The sequence below is a fragment of the Monodelphis domestica genome, chromosome 4 (assembly GCF_027887165.1).
Source record: "Monodelphis domestica isolate mMonDom1 chromosome 4, mMonDom1.pri, whole genome shotgun sequence".
In the NCBI taxonomy this organism is placed as follows: Eukaryota; Metazoa; Chordata; class Mammalia; order Didelphimorphia; family Didelphidae; genus Monodelphis; species Monodelphis domestica.
In genome coordinates this window covers 312865875-312881137 of record NC_077230.1, presented here as the reverse complement: position 1 = coordinate 312881137, position 15263 = coordinate 312865875, and positions in this window count along the sequence as shown.

Here is a 15263-nt window from a genome sequence, read left to right as displayed (position 1 = left end):
ACATGTAATTGGTAAAAATAGAATATTAAATTAGAAAATAATCAAATTCTTGCATGGGATCTCTGCATATAACTATTACCAAATATCATGTGGTATTTTGTCCTAATTTTGTATTAGGTGATTAATTTGTATGGGGAAACTCCCCTTAATTGTTATTCACAGCTGAAGATAACTGAAACAGGTTTAAGACAATAGACAGTTTTCCTTTAAATCAAGAATGTAGTGACATATCTCCTTTGCCAAGGGAGATTTATACCTCTTGTCAACATTTGTGACCTTGAGTGACAACAAAATTACACACGTTTCACTTATAAAAGTCTTGCCAGTTACAAACTATGCATTTAAAAATAATGTATGAAATCCCTACTGCTGCTCTACCAAACAATTATTGACATCCTGTATCATCACTATATGCTTGTAATAACAATTTCTACACTATAAAATAGAATTGCCAGAAAATCAGAATTTTGTGCTGATAGCTACCTGCCTGCTTTTGTTTGCCAACTTCCAATGGAACCCTAGAATAAAACCATCATATCCTAGGATAAAACATCTTGATTTGATGTAAAAAAATCACTCCCTTAGTACTTTCATTTGCCAATGTGCAACAGGAAATTAATAGCTAATTTTTTTCATAGTGGTGATGATTTATCTTGTATAAGAGAAGCTCAAGAGCCAAGAAACCATAGAAGTCTTCATTGTACTTGTGATGTCCAGAAAAAACGAGTCATATTTGTTTGTTTGGCTGCTGAGTAGTACAGTATCATGGAAAGAGCACAGGATGACTCTGAAAGACCAAGGTTTGAGTCCTGGCTCCAGCACTTACTTATTAGTCATATAAGCTTGAAAATATTACTTTAATAAGTGCTGAACATGAGCTACATCATCTGTTAAATGGGATTAGTAATCTTGTACAATTTGTTACAAAGGGTCTTTGTAAATAAAGCACTAAACTGACAAACGCTATATGAATCTGAGATATTATAATAATTGCCTTCAAGTATTTTTATGTGCTGGTACATCTTTAGAGAAATGCAGTTTTGGGTGTAAAGCCAGACATAGAACTGGGAAAACACGTTTTCAGAATAAGTGTCTAGTTATTGTGTATGCTTGGAGAAAGGAACAAAGAAGACAGCAACACACACAAACAGAAGACACAAAAAGAGAAGTGGAGACATACAAACAGACAGAGATAGAAGCAGAGAGACATACACAGATATAGAGACACACACAGAGAGATAGAACATCTGTCTGTAAAGACAGAGAAAAGAGGGAGAGGAAGAAGGAGAGGGAAAAGGAGAGAAAGAGAGAGGGGAAAGAGGAAGAGAGAGAGGAAGAGATTGAGAGACAAAGAAATCCAGAAGTAACTGACTGGATATTTAGGCACTTCTTTTCTAAATCCAGTTAACTATATTAGACAAGACAACTTGCTGGGTCAAGTAATTGAAAACAATATGAAATGGATTGCTTACCCAAAGGAAGCAACTTTAAGCAAATCATACATTAATATTTCATAGCACCTCAGAGTTGGAAAAAAACTTCAGAAGTCATCCAATTAATTCCAAATTTGACTAAAATAATAACAAATATTGACTATGTAGCTCTTAGAGCTTTTTAAACACTCCATATACATTATTCTATTTGAGTCTCACAACCACCTTGAGGCACAGGTACTACAGATATTATTCTCCTCATTTTATAGAAGAGGAAATAGGTTGAGAGAGGTTAAGTGTCTAGGGCCAAAGTCTGCCTGACTCTGGATCCATTTTGTGCCTACAATATTTCCCTGTGGACTTTTGAAATTTCAATGCATTAAGTGTCCCAGATCTTTATTTCACAAGCTACTGTCCAGTCTTATTTTTGCATTCCAGAATTTATAAAATTAATTTTTTATTTTATTCTTTTTGCCTTTACTTTTGATCTTAGTAACAACTCTAAGACAGAAGGGGAAGGGCTAGGTAGGCAAATGGTTAAATTACTTTACCAGAGTTATACAACTAGGAAGTTTCTGAGACCAAATTTGAGCCCAGATCTTCCTGACTCCAGGCCTGGGGCTCTACCCACCATACCACCTACCTGCCAAGGGTAGAATTTTACATATACAGCTTTAAATTTCATCTTACTGGACTTGGCTTGTCATTCTAACCTGTTGAAATCTTTTTGACATTCTGCTTATTTCATGCAGTCTGTTAGCTCTCCCTCCCAGCTTTGTGTCATCTGTGATTTGATGAGCTTGTTTCCTATGCCTTCATTAAAGTAATTTTCATTCCTGCCATTATGATGTGAGTGATATTGCAGTAGTTGTTCTGCTTAAAGCTAGATGTGTTACCTTGGAAAGTTCATTTAAATTCTTTGGGTTAAATTTCCTCATTTGTAAAATGAAAAGGATAAGGATGGGTTTAAGTGGTTTCTAAGAGTTCCTCTTGTTTCAAATACAGTGATTCTATGACCACGACATCTTTCAACTATTGAAATGTTTTAGTTGGTAATTTTGCCAGTTTTGAAAATTCACAGTTCATGAAAAATATTATATTTCTTAAAACAACAATTAACCTATGTTGACTTTCTCCTCCTTTGTGGGCAAATCTGAATGTACCCTTTTATCTGGGCACATTTAGAGATGCCTAACCTTAAGATATAATCAGAGATATTCTCATTCAATATATGTTTTGGCTAGCATTAATTAGTGGACAGATTTTTAATCAATGGCATTTGAGAAATAAATATAATATATAAATTATAATATTGTATGGAGGAATGGAGAGGGAATATCAATTGGGAAGAATGATCTACATGCCATTTTGGAAGTGAGAGATGGCAATGCATCAGTTATCCCGATTACTTCTGCCTCATTGTAACACAGGCTTAATGGAGAAGGTAAATGCTTTGAGGAGGACTGGTGAGAACTTAAGCATGGTACAGATAAATGGGAAAGGAGAACAAGGGACAAAGCTAAATTTGGGGGTAGGTAAAAGAAGATAAAAATCAGTTAGGAACAAAGCATCAGTTGTCAATAAACACTGTCAAATAATTTTTAGGTGAAGAACTTTGACATCTGGGGGGATCTAGTGTAATAGTGAACTGGTACATGATCATCTAAGATAGCATCATCCACGTGGATATCATCTTCCAAATGGTTGACCAGGTATTTATGTGACTTTTGATACATTTGGGTCTGAGTGTTAAAAAGTGAACCCTTCATTTACAATGGGTGAGACTGTGATAAAAGAATGGATTCTAGGGTGTCCTTCTACCTCCACCTTGAGGTCATACAGTCCTGAGAAAAGGGCTTGGCTCTTTGATTTTTTTTGTTGTTGCTTATTCTTTTCCAATCTAGGTACAGGGAATGTAATTATTGATTGGTCCTGGGGACACCAGCAACATGAACATCTGGGAGTCCAAGAAACTGGCTGGATGTTGTAACCAAACCAGAAGCAATATTCTGACTCAAGACCATGAAAAACTGGCACTTTATACAGAAAATTGGTGGGCTAATGCTATGGAGGAACTTAGCCAAATTTTGCATCTAACCCTTCTCCAGAGACTGATGTGATTTGGGGGAGGGGCATATATTATAGCTTTCAAGGTATCAGGGGAATTACTTATATCTTTTTTTCTTGCTATATCTTTGAAGTAAAAATCCCTTTGTAAAAGTTAATCTAACATAAAGTGGTTAAACCAAACTGGGACACTAGTCACAGGGCCCCTAAAAATTGGAGGAACATAGCCACTAGAACTTGATTCGATGACAGAAAAGAGTGACATCTTTCTAACTCCTTAGGGTACTGGAGAACTCTGAGAAGGGTAAAATATAACAGGCCCTAAGAGAGCTGGTCCAGAATTAGACATGCCAAGCTAAACAACGTGCATGTTTTTTTAAAACATAATACATATTTAACAGAATGGTGGGATTCTGTATTACATGACCAACAGTCATTGTCATAAAACAAAGGATATTAAATCATAAAAATCAGGAATCTATTGTAATTGGTAAGAATAAAAGCTTCTCAAAAATGAAATTATAAAGTCATTATTAGCTTGCAAATATTGCTGAAAGTTACCACTGCAGCACTGGAATGAGCACAGGGAAAGAATGTATATTACCAACACAATGGAAAATTTGATTACTATCAAATTAAATCTACTAAACCCTTTAAAAACACCTATGTAATAGAAGTTTATGTTTTTACATACCTTTCTTTTACTCTTAAAGTATCTTTAAAAATCTATGAAACACGTTCATTGCTTCATATACAATCATTTTTTGTATATTAAATTGTTCATATTTTTAATTTTTAAAAGAATAGACCCATTCAGTTCTTACTTGGATTTTGAAACTAGGGAACCACCAGCAGGACAGGAAGAAGAAATTCTTGGGGGATGTTCTTATGAATACCTAGGAAACAGCCTAATGTACCAATAAAAAGAATGAGGTGGTTCCTTCTGATGAAAGTCTGGGGCTGATTTTCAACTAGATGTAATACAATAAACAATTACTATCTGCAGCCCCAAGTGAAAAAACAGACTTTATTTCTGCATAGTCAGACAAGAATTTCTAGCCCCACGAAGGGCTTTTTGAGCATGCTGGAACCTTGAAATTGTCATCAATAGCATAATGATGAATTTAAAGAAATGGGAGATTTGATTTAGGTGTAGAAAACAAGGAGCCAGTGCCTAGCCTTTAGCCATGGAAATAAGTACAATCTTTTGCCTACATTTTTCATGATTGTCAGCTTCATACAGAAATTGAAAAATGATGTCCCTTGAATACAATTTCTCACTGCCCACAAGATTTGGAAAATTGAGTAAAAATTGCCCTGTGTTGTTCCTCCCACCTGGCCTCTGGGAGCTCATGAGTATAGAATGGAATAACTGAAAGGGGTTTTCAATCTGGGAAGCAAGCCTCCTACTGTTGCAGCAAAAGAGAATTATTCAAGAGAAAGGAAATGTTAGAAATGAATATTTCTATATTTGTATACAGGATATATTAGGTTTAAAAATTGACATCACTGCATGTATTTGTAATTTTAAGTAACAAAAACAAAGGTAATTATTTTCTTTGACTCCTAAAATTTATTTTCATTAAAAATGGACATATATATCTTTTGTTTATCACCTTCATTGCCAAATATATTGCCCATCCTCCCACTTAAACAGCAAATCATCCCTTATAACAAATTATATCAATGAGAGGGGGAAAAAGTCAGTTCAGCAAAATTAACCATATATTCAACATGACAGATGGTATAGGCAAAGTTTCACATCCATTGTTCTCCATCTCTGGGAAGAAGGGAAACTGATGCATGTTTTCCTTTTATCTTCGAGGTCAAATTTAATCATAACAATTACACAATATTCATCTTCATTTTCCGTGGTTCTTTTCATTTACTCAATCAATAAATAAGCATTTATTAAGAATTTCTTTTGCTCCATCTGTTTTGCTAAGCACCAGGGAGATTAAGGAAAAGTGAAAACAGTCCTGTCCTCAAGAAGTTTACATTTTAAAAGAGCAGAGATAAATGCAAGGATATACAAGATGCATATGAAATAGATATAGAGTAACTTTAGAGGGGAAGGGGCTAGTAGCTTAGAGACATGGAAAGGCCTATTACTGAAGGTCGTTCTTGAACTGAGCTTTGAAGGAAGCCAGTGATTATAAGAGGTCAAAGTAGGGAGGGAGAACATTCCAACATGGGGGACAGTCAGTGCAAAGGCTTAAAGACAGTTGGTGCAGCATTGTGTATAAAATACAGCAAGTAAACTAGTGTGTCAAATGGGAGAGTGTATGTATAAAAAGACCAGAAATATAGATAAGGAGGGATCAGGTTATGAACATCTTTAAAGTTCAAGTGGAGGAGTTTATAGTTTATATTTTATAGTTTATTTTAGTTTTTTTGTTATTTATATTATTTATAGTATATTTTAAAGTTATAGTTTAAATAATAGAAATCCATGGACATTTAATGAATAGGGGTGGGAAAGGGAAAAGGAATGATATGGTCCGACTTGTGCTTTAGGAAAATCACTTTTGTGGCTTAATGGAGGATGCATTGGAGTGGTGAATGATGATGAAGGAAGACAAATTGAAGATTTTTTTTTGGTGAGGGTGTTCTTAGGAAACCTTTTTCCAAAAAAATATTATACAGTTAATCACAGGTTTGTCATGTAATTGACTAAAAGATGCAAAGAATACAAAATAGCACTGTACATAGTTCTTTAATTAGTAAAAGAAACAAAACTTAATGACCATGTGATTTGGTAGAGCAAAATACTTCCTAAAATTAAACAATGCATTTCCCAATCATATAATAAAATTAAACAAGATTCCCCTGAAATAACCTAATAAAGGGATTCTCCAATTATCAATTAAGTCAAGACATAAAACAATGAGAAATATAGTCACGAAACATATTCACTGTCAGAGGAGGTTTAGTATATAGTCCATATTGAAAGATTTCCTTTAGATGGTTAGTACCTCCATATTCTCATCATCATCATCATCATCATTAATATTATTATCATGTTTCAGTTTCATCAAGCCTCAGAACATTTTAGAGCCTTCTGGACTATATAATTGTTCAAGACTTTGGTTTAGACATCACCTAGGAGAAAAAATGCAATAAATGAAGTCTATGGTTTGTCTGGAGTATGAAATACTATTATTTGGACAACCTATAGAGCTAACCAATCAGTATATAATCCATATCTTAGGTTACCATGATGTTATAGAATGGACCTAATGTTTACAATTCCTTTAATTTATGAGTACTCAGCGCTCTGAGTTGGGAGGGGATGGGTCCTGGGACCTTCCTTCTGCCTACCTCTTAGATCCGAATGATCTCGGGTTCTGGCTTTTGGGGGGCCGTACTTTTTGATCCAGGTCCAGGAGGAGGGTTCCCGGGATCTATCCTGTTGTTTGTTTTGAATTTCGGTGTCCTAGGAGCATACAGTTTGAGATCGGTTAGGAAGTGTGAGATTTAAAATGGTTGAGGTCTTAAACTGTAGTGATTAAAATAGTGGAAGATATAAATTGTGATAGATATAAGAGAGGGTGAGTAAATTTGACAGCAGAAATATGTTTCACTACAGTGTCTTGGGTTTTAAAATCAAATATAAGGTGGTCGCCAGGGAAATATTCCCAATTATTCAAATACCCAAGTCAATTGGGTTTTATAGAGATTTTAATTAACAATACAATGAGTAATCAAAGAAAGAGAGAGAGAGTAAGAAAGGAATAAGTATGAAGGGCCTCAAGCCAATATGGCCTAGACCTGAGTCTTAAAAGAGTAATCAGTCAGTTTTTTTTTTTTAACACTCACCACAAGGTCTGACTAAACAAGGATTCTAGTAACACCAGGCCAGCGTCCTTCCTCAAAGAGTCTTCCAGCCAGAGATTATTTCAAAGGGCCTCTCTCAAGAGCCTCCAGAGCTCCTACCCCAGAGGGACAGAGCCCCTCAGAGGAGCTCCTCAGGAGCTCTCCTTCAGAATGAGAGTCAGAAATCAAGATCCTCAGAATGAGTCTTCTCAAAATGAGCTCCCTCAGAATCAGATCCAGCTCTTCTCTGAGCTCTTATTTTTAAGGACAAAATCTCTTATGTCACCTCCCCTAAGTCCTTACATCTATCAATCACTGTAGATGTTTCTAAAGGACCGCCCATTTTGAATTCACAGCTGAGTAGTTTTAATCTCTTTAGCAAGTCAGAAAAAAATGCTGCTGTGTTTAAGAAAAAACCTCTGAATAAGTTATCACCCTTTTCAGTTTAAGTAGTTTACAAGTTGCCCCACCTTTATAGGTACTTAGTATCCCATTGTATCAATTCTAAAATAGTCATGACTCAAAGAACTTCCTATCCCTTCCATAAGCATGGATTAAAGCACTTTCATTGTTCTCAAGGAGCTCTCTGTCCTAAAGCAGTCCTCAGTAGGGTGGAGTAGGGATATTCCCAAGGCAAGGAGCCCTCACATTCAAATAGAGTTCTCAGCATCTGCTAGGGAATTTTTTTAAGTAGAAGATTCCCCAATGGGGTAAACCCCTAACATTCATAAGTCTGAGAAATTTTGAGGTTTACAGAAGGGTTTCTGGAGATCTGAACTTTAGCTCTCTCTAAGCCGCCATCTTGACCAGAAGTCTCTTTACTCTAACTTTTGTATTGCTAGTGATTATCAATTCTTTGGAGGTGGACATAAATGAGTCATTTTTAAAATAATATTTCTGTTGCAATATATAATGTTCTCTTGGTTCTGCTCATTTCATGCTTCATAATTTATTGTAGGTCTTTTCATTTAAAAATACGTTTTGAAAATAAATAAACCTGCTCATCATTTCTTATAGCATAGTACTATTCCATTACAATCATACACCACAATGTGTTTAGCCAATAAGAGTGTAATTAATGGGAAGCATTTCTTTAAAAAACAACTTTCTACAGGTGAGTTTATTGATGGGTTTTATGATTAAACAATCGGTCAACAATTATTGGGTGGCTACTGTTTGTTAATGGCTGTGCTAAACTTTAAATATACAAAGACAAAAATGGAATAACCTCTCTTCAAGGAGATGCCTTTACATTTACACAGGATTTTAATATTAAAGGAATCATTGAAACAACACAGTTTCATTTAGTAGAATATTTTTAATATTATAATATAATATGTTTGAGAAGTAATCTCAGATGTCCTAACTTTTCCTTTTAAAGCTTTCAAACTTTTCAAAGTACTTTTCCATTTATTACCTCTAATCTCTCCTACTAAATTATAAATACTATGTCTCACCCTACTTTAGTTAGTTAACAAACTAACACTCAATACATTTCTTAAATTACTTTTTATTAATATTGGGATTTTTTGTGTGAGAGGGAGTAGAGAAAGATGAGATGAAGTTGTTCAATATGTTAAATAGTACATTATTAAGGTAGTCTTACACCTTGAGAAAGATCTAAGAATGGCAAATTAATTGATCCATTTACATTAGGTTTTATCTGCTTAAAAGTTGTGTTAAATATATATTTGGAGAAATTATGGAATCATGCATTGAATACATTTGTAATTTCAATCTGAAGTTTCAAACTATCATAAAGACAGATCATAAAATGGTCCAAATACATAGTTTCCAAATTACTAACATTATTTCAAATTAGCATTTTTCAAGGAGGAGCATTTCATTTAATTCAAAGGGAGCCAGAGAGAGTAGGAGTGGAGGGAAAATGGAATGAAACAGGACAGATTTTCTTTGACCTTAGGCAAGTCATCCTTAAAACTTCTGAAAACACACTATTTTCTTAACTATTACTCAAAATAATGATGAACATGGATCCATAGGATGCATAATCTTGGTGAAAAGTTTTCCTGAGCAGCTTAAGTCAGAATGGGAATAACAAGTTCATATTATATGTTATAATGCCAATATTTTCCACTGTAATATCATTTTGCCATTTAGTCATATATTTTCGGGGTGTATGGGGTGCTCAGGGAGGGGTAGTATCTCTGGTATGGAGGGCTTGTCATGCCCTCTTAGAGCAGCTCTTCAACCTCTGACCCTCACCTGACACCCAGCTCTCACTTGTGGCTCCCAGTAGCTGCTAGCATGCAGCAGCAGCCACACCCCGGGCAACGGCTTCAACAGGCCGGCTAAACCTTGTGAGGGTAGCCATCGGGTCGACGTCGACCCCTGGTGAACCAGGACTTTGCTCACCCAGCATGTGAAGACTGCTTCAGCGGAACAGGCAGAAGAAATCAACAAGAAGGTTCAACGGCTGAGATGGCGACGCAGCAAAGCACTGTGGAGTGCTTAGGGCGTGTTGGAGCACAAAAGACAACACGGCCATCCAATGCAGCTGAGGAAGTCTCCAGGTGTAATGACTTTTCGTGCCACTGGACCCAGGCATCCAATGCCGAGAGAGTGGGACTGTCTCTGTGCATCGACTCTTCCACTTAAATCTCCTTCATGCACAAGTGTCTTTGTGCATGCTCATCTATAATAGATGAAAACACACAAAGATAATCGTCATCCTCGGTTACCGAGAGACTACTACCACCACCTTATATTTTCACAACCTTGGAATTACACCCTTTAGTTTCCCTCTTCCCCATGCCCTCTACCTAATCAGTTGCTAATCCTAATGGGGTATCATCACATTGTATTAAGGTTGGACCAACTCCAAAAAAGCAGCATGAAAGAGTAGGGTAGAGTGCCACACTTGAATATATAGGCCTGAACCTAGTCTCACATTTATTGTGGGATCCTCATGCTTTATGGAGCAAGGCATTTAATCTATCTGACTTAATTTCATCTGCAAACTGATAATAATTATCTACCCTAGGGAAAGCAAGATGACTCAGTGGATAGAGTACTAGGAGGTTGTGGGTTTGAGATACGACCTCAGATGCTTCCTAGCTGTGTAAGCCTAGGCAAGTCAGTTAAATCCAGTTTCCTAGCCTTTATTGTTCTTCTGCCTTGAAACTAATATGCAACATTGATTTTTCATTCTAAGACAAAAGGTAAAAGTTAAAAAACAAAAAACCAAATAATTAATCCAGCCTCTTTCAACTAAGTTGGGGGTAGGGAGGGGTTCTTGGCTGATAGACCTCAACTTCTTTCTTGGTAGGATTTTACTAAGGTCTAACTTTACTCTGATGATTCAGACTTGGAAAACCAAGATTCACCCTTTTTACAATTATGAAACTTCAGTGTATAGCTTTAATGCAGTTTCATCTGAGAAACAAATATTACCCAAAATTCCTGCTTATGAAGGTAGGAATGAACTGTTTTGTTATTCAAAGGATCTTTCCCCACTCCAGAGAACTAAAATTAATTTCAAAAAATCAGATAATTTTAATTTATTATTTCAATATCTATAAAAATAGCATCCCAATAAAATGATATAAATTTAGCTCCACGTGTTTCTTATTCCAGTTAGCTACACAAATTATTCTTTAAAAAATATTTGTTCCAGCCACCAATTCACTTTTATTACAATTCTATTGATTTTTCTGATGTCCTAGACATTAGTCACATTTACATCATTAGTTTTGTACTTAACTGAAATATAAAATTCTAGACCATCTTCTCAAAATTATGATTTAAGCATCCAAGATATATCTTTTAAATTGAAATATATGGACATACTTATTCTTTCTGGTCAGTCATTAATGTAGATTATCATTAAAAACCAAAACAAACCAGTATACTTGCCACTTAGTTCTGAACCTTGTCTAAAGTAGATGCATCATAATCTTTACCCCTGCTATTTTGTGTTTTGTTGAAGACTGTATCATAGGGTTAATCAGACTGAAGGCCTATCATTTTTCATAAGCTTAAATGCTTCTTTCCATTACAAGGAGTATAATGAGGTAGAAAGCACAGAGAACATGGCAATTAGAGGGATCCAGTTTGAATTCTCTCCCTAATAATATTAATGACCTTGGACAAGTCACTATACCTCAGACTGTTTCTTTACTTGATGAATAAGATGAAACTTACAATCTAGTTTATCTTGAGGAAAGCATATGAAAATGAATTAAAAGATATATATATATATATATTTGCTGCTATCTCTTACAATAAATATTAGGGTATAGAATTAAAATGCATTTTTCAAATTTTCCTTAAATCCTCAACATTAGACTTACAAAAGGGCCTAATTAAATAATGGATTTTAAAAAAAAACATATATTTTAAAAGAAAACATTAACACGAGTAAGTTAAATAAATGGTCATCCTTTGTCTGCCAGGGTCCTTGCCACTTCCCTCAAAGGGCCCGTGATTTCCTCAATTATATTTGTTAAGACAGGAACTAAAGTAACTGCCTCGTTTTCTTTATTTTCTCTCTTCTAATTCCTCTTTTTCTGTTTTTTTCCTTTTCTTTCCATTAACAGCCTTCTAAAACATATACTTCAATTCAGTTCTCTTCAATTTCTCTATGTCCATACTAGACTAGTCCAAACAATTCTTCTGAAAATACTCTCTAAATTTCTGAGGAAGAATGATGTATAAAATGGTTTCTTATAATTCTAGTCTATTTGTTTTGAAACATCTAATCCAAGATATCGAGCTCCCAATTCTATTATTCTATCATAAAATCTGGCCTTTCATCTTTTTCTTGGTTACTATATTTAAATTTTACCCATTTCTCTGGTCTTCAGGAGAAAGCCTTCATATCACTTAACAAAGTCTTCCTGGTTTGGTTCACATTTTGGGTCTTTTAAAAGCCAGTTTTTTTTTTGCATTCTCATCCTGAGAATTATTCGTGACTGAGAGAATTGTCTGCCAGTCTCCTTCAGTTAACAAAGCATAGAGGAGATACATAATGTCAGTCCAACGAGGATCACAGGCCCTAAATATATTTTCAAGCCTTTTAATTATAAGCAAAGGTTCAACACCAAAGGAAGGTGTACAATCTATCTATCTGTCAATGTCACTTGGGGGAAAGGGAATATGATTTCTTATAGTTATTAAATTCCCTCTTCAATCCTGTGGAGACTTCCCTTAGGGAGAAAATATTTGAGTTTTGATACCCACTACCAAATCTGAAGTTTGAGTAGAAATAGAACATGTCACAGGTGGAGTGGGGGGAGATAAAGAGGAGAAAGTGAAAGAGGAGGAATAAGAGAAGAGAAGGGTGGGACAGGAGGAGATGGGGAGAAGAGGGAAAGAAAGGGGAAGAAGGAAGAAAGGAGAGGGACCGGAGGAAAAAGAGTAGGGGCAGGAGTGGATGAAGGAGGCAGAGCAGAATATAGAGGAAAAGCTGGAGGAAGAGGAAGAGAAAGGGAATCAGGTTGTGGGGGAGGCAAGACCCCAGAATTATGGTGGGAGGGACTAAGGATTAAAGGGAGCTCAGATTTCAAGAGTCAGATCTCCTTCTGAACAATATAAAATGGTGGTGGAGGTGGGACAGGCCTTAATATCAACTCAGGAGATATAAGGGATTCATTTGAAAATTTTTGGGAACAATTAGGTGTAGAGATTGACTTGGGAGAGAGATCTACAAAGTGACCCCCCCCCCCAAAAAAAAGAGTAAAAATGTTCTTTGGGATTATCTGTTTCTGTCACCATCTTTAATTCTTTTAATGTCTTAAAGACAAAGGAACTATATCTAGGCCATGAGAAAACTCATTTTGACCAAGCTTTACAAAAATAAATTGCTTCCTACCTTGTCATACATGATTTTATGGGAACACTTATCCCATGAAATCAATATCTTATACAATGGACTTTCTTTTGGGATACATTTAGGAATTTCCAGAGTACCTGTAGTATTACCCATTGACTAAGTTTTAAAAAAATTCTCAAGAATGAGAAAGCTGGAACAGAAAAATAATTCAAGTTTTCAAATCTTACTATAGGACTCTCCTCATGCTTTAACTACTTAATGTTTCTTAAAAAAATAAAAATCTATATGAAACTTCCCTTTCAAGTTACCACGTGGTCTTTACAAATCATTTCAAACTTCAGTGGCTCTCTAAAAAGAAAAAAAAATCACCTCCACTAAAAAAATCCAGTCTCTCTGGACCTGAATTAAACTTTCTGACTTTCCCACTAACTCCCATAATAGCTAAATAATTGCATTTAAAAAACCACAAGATTAAGATCTCACCAATCTGTTGCTGTGAGCATCTCCTAAACTTCAGAACTCCAGAAGAAACATAAGTAAAATTCTATTTTCTAGTAAGTTGCTTTTGTGAAAAAACAGAGAGGGACAATTAAGAGTGAAACCAGAAGGGAAAAAAGAATGAGAAGAGCTTGTCTCCACTTCAAGTGGTCTGCCAATAATTATAACAAATAAAATGTGGTCAGGAAGCTTAGCAACAGTTATAAGCATTTATTAGTAAAGAGAGAGTTTATTAGAAATTGAGAGAGGATTTGTGCAAGTGGGTGTTTGATAAGTCCTGATGTTGGACTTCACTTTTTTTCTGCCTATATATGAGACTGACATGTTTGGCTTTAGTTTTGGCTTACTATCCCTGTGATTGAAGTAGAAATCTGATCAGGGAATCAGATTTCCCTTTTTCCTCAGTCTTGTCCTTTTTTTTTCTTTTTTATTATGGCAATTTTCTGTGGTCCTGGCTGATGTTGGCTAACTGTAATACTGATGCACTTGTCCTGCATGCTTGTAGGATGTAAGCTACTTCAATTGGATCTTGCTGGTGAATCAAGGACCTGTTATGATTTTATTTTACACGTGATTTTATTTTTTTAGTTTAATTTTTCTCTCTTCTTGTTTTTAGGAACATTGATTCTATTGTTTGCATATACTCTGAGGCCAGCATTGTATAATTATCCTGAAAGTTCAAAGTTTAAGATGTCATAAAATAATTTTAGGAAAAGATAATCCCTAACATCCTGAATCAAAAAAGTGGATCTTCTGGAGAAGATGCTATAAGGATGCTTGCAGAAATCACACAGTATATCAGATTTGGAGTGAACTTTTGAATATAATGAATTGAATCAAGGGGGTGGGGTTGAGCCTGCCATTTATCTTGATTGTAAACACTAATGCCAAAGGGGGAGTATTCCTAAAATAGTTTTGTTATTGTGCCTATCAATCATTTTTCTTTTATTCCCCGAATTGTTGGGACTCTTTCCATGAAAGGTACATCTTTTCCATTTTTGTAGCCCCAGGTGAGAAGATCCTAAATGTATAGTCTGTAAACCTTAAAATTTCTTAGACTTATAAATGTTGGAAATTTCACCATTGGGAAATTTCATACTTGAAAAATTTCCTATTGAGAGTGGGAACTCTATTGAAATGTGAACCCCATTGGCATGGGAGGTTCCTCCTCCTCCCTTCTTAAGATTACTTTAGGAAAGAAACCTTTTGCTGAACAATGGAAAGGGCTTTGACCTATGCTTAAGCATAGAACAGGAATTTCTTTGAGTCATGATTGATTTTAGAATTGATACAATGGAGATACTTGGAATGACAGAACCAGGTCTTGGAAATTGCAATCTCTACCCTACTCAGTCCTAACAGGATTTAGGAAGGGCTGCAGTATAGATCAAAATTTAATTATTCCAATCTCTACCCTACTCAGGGTAACAGGATTTAGGAAGGGCTGTAGCAAAAGATCAAGATTTAATTATTTGAGAATATGACCTTCAACAGACATGTGCAAAGCCACAGACCTCTGGGCGGTCCTGGGTTAAGCTAGAGCCACCATTGGCACAGGGAAAATGATGGACAGTGATTGGTAGATGTGAGAACTGAGGGGAGGGAACTTGGATGGTTTCCTTAAAGATAGAGGGGTCTGAGGACGGTGGTTTTTT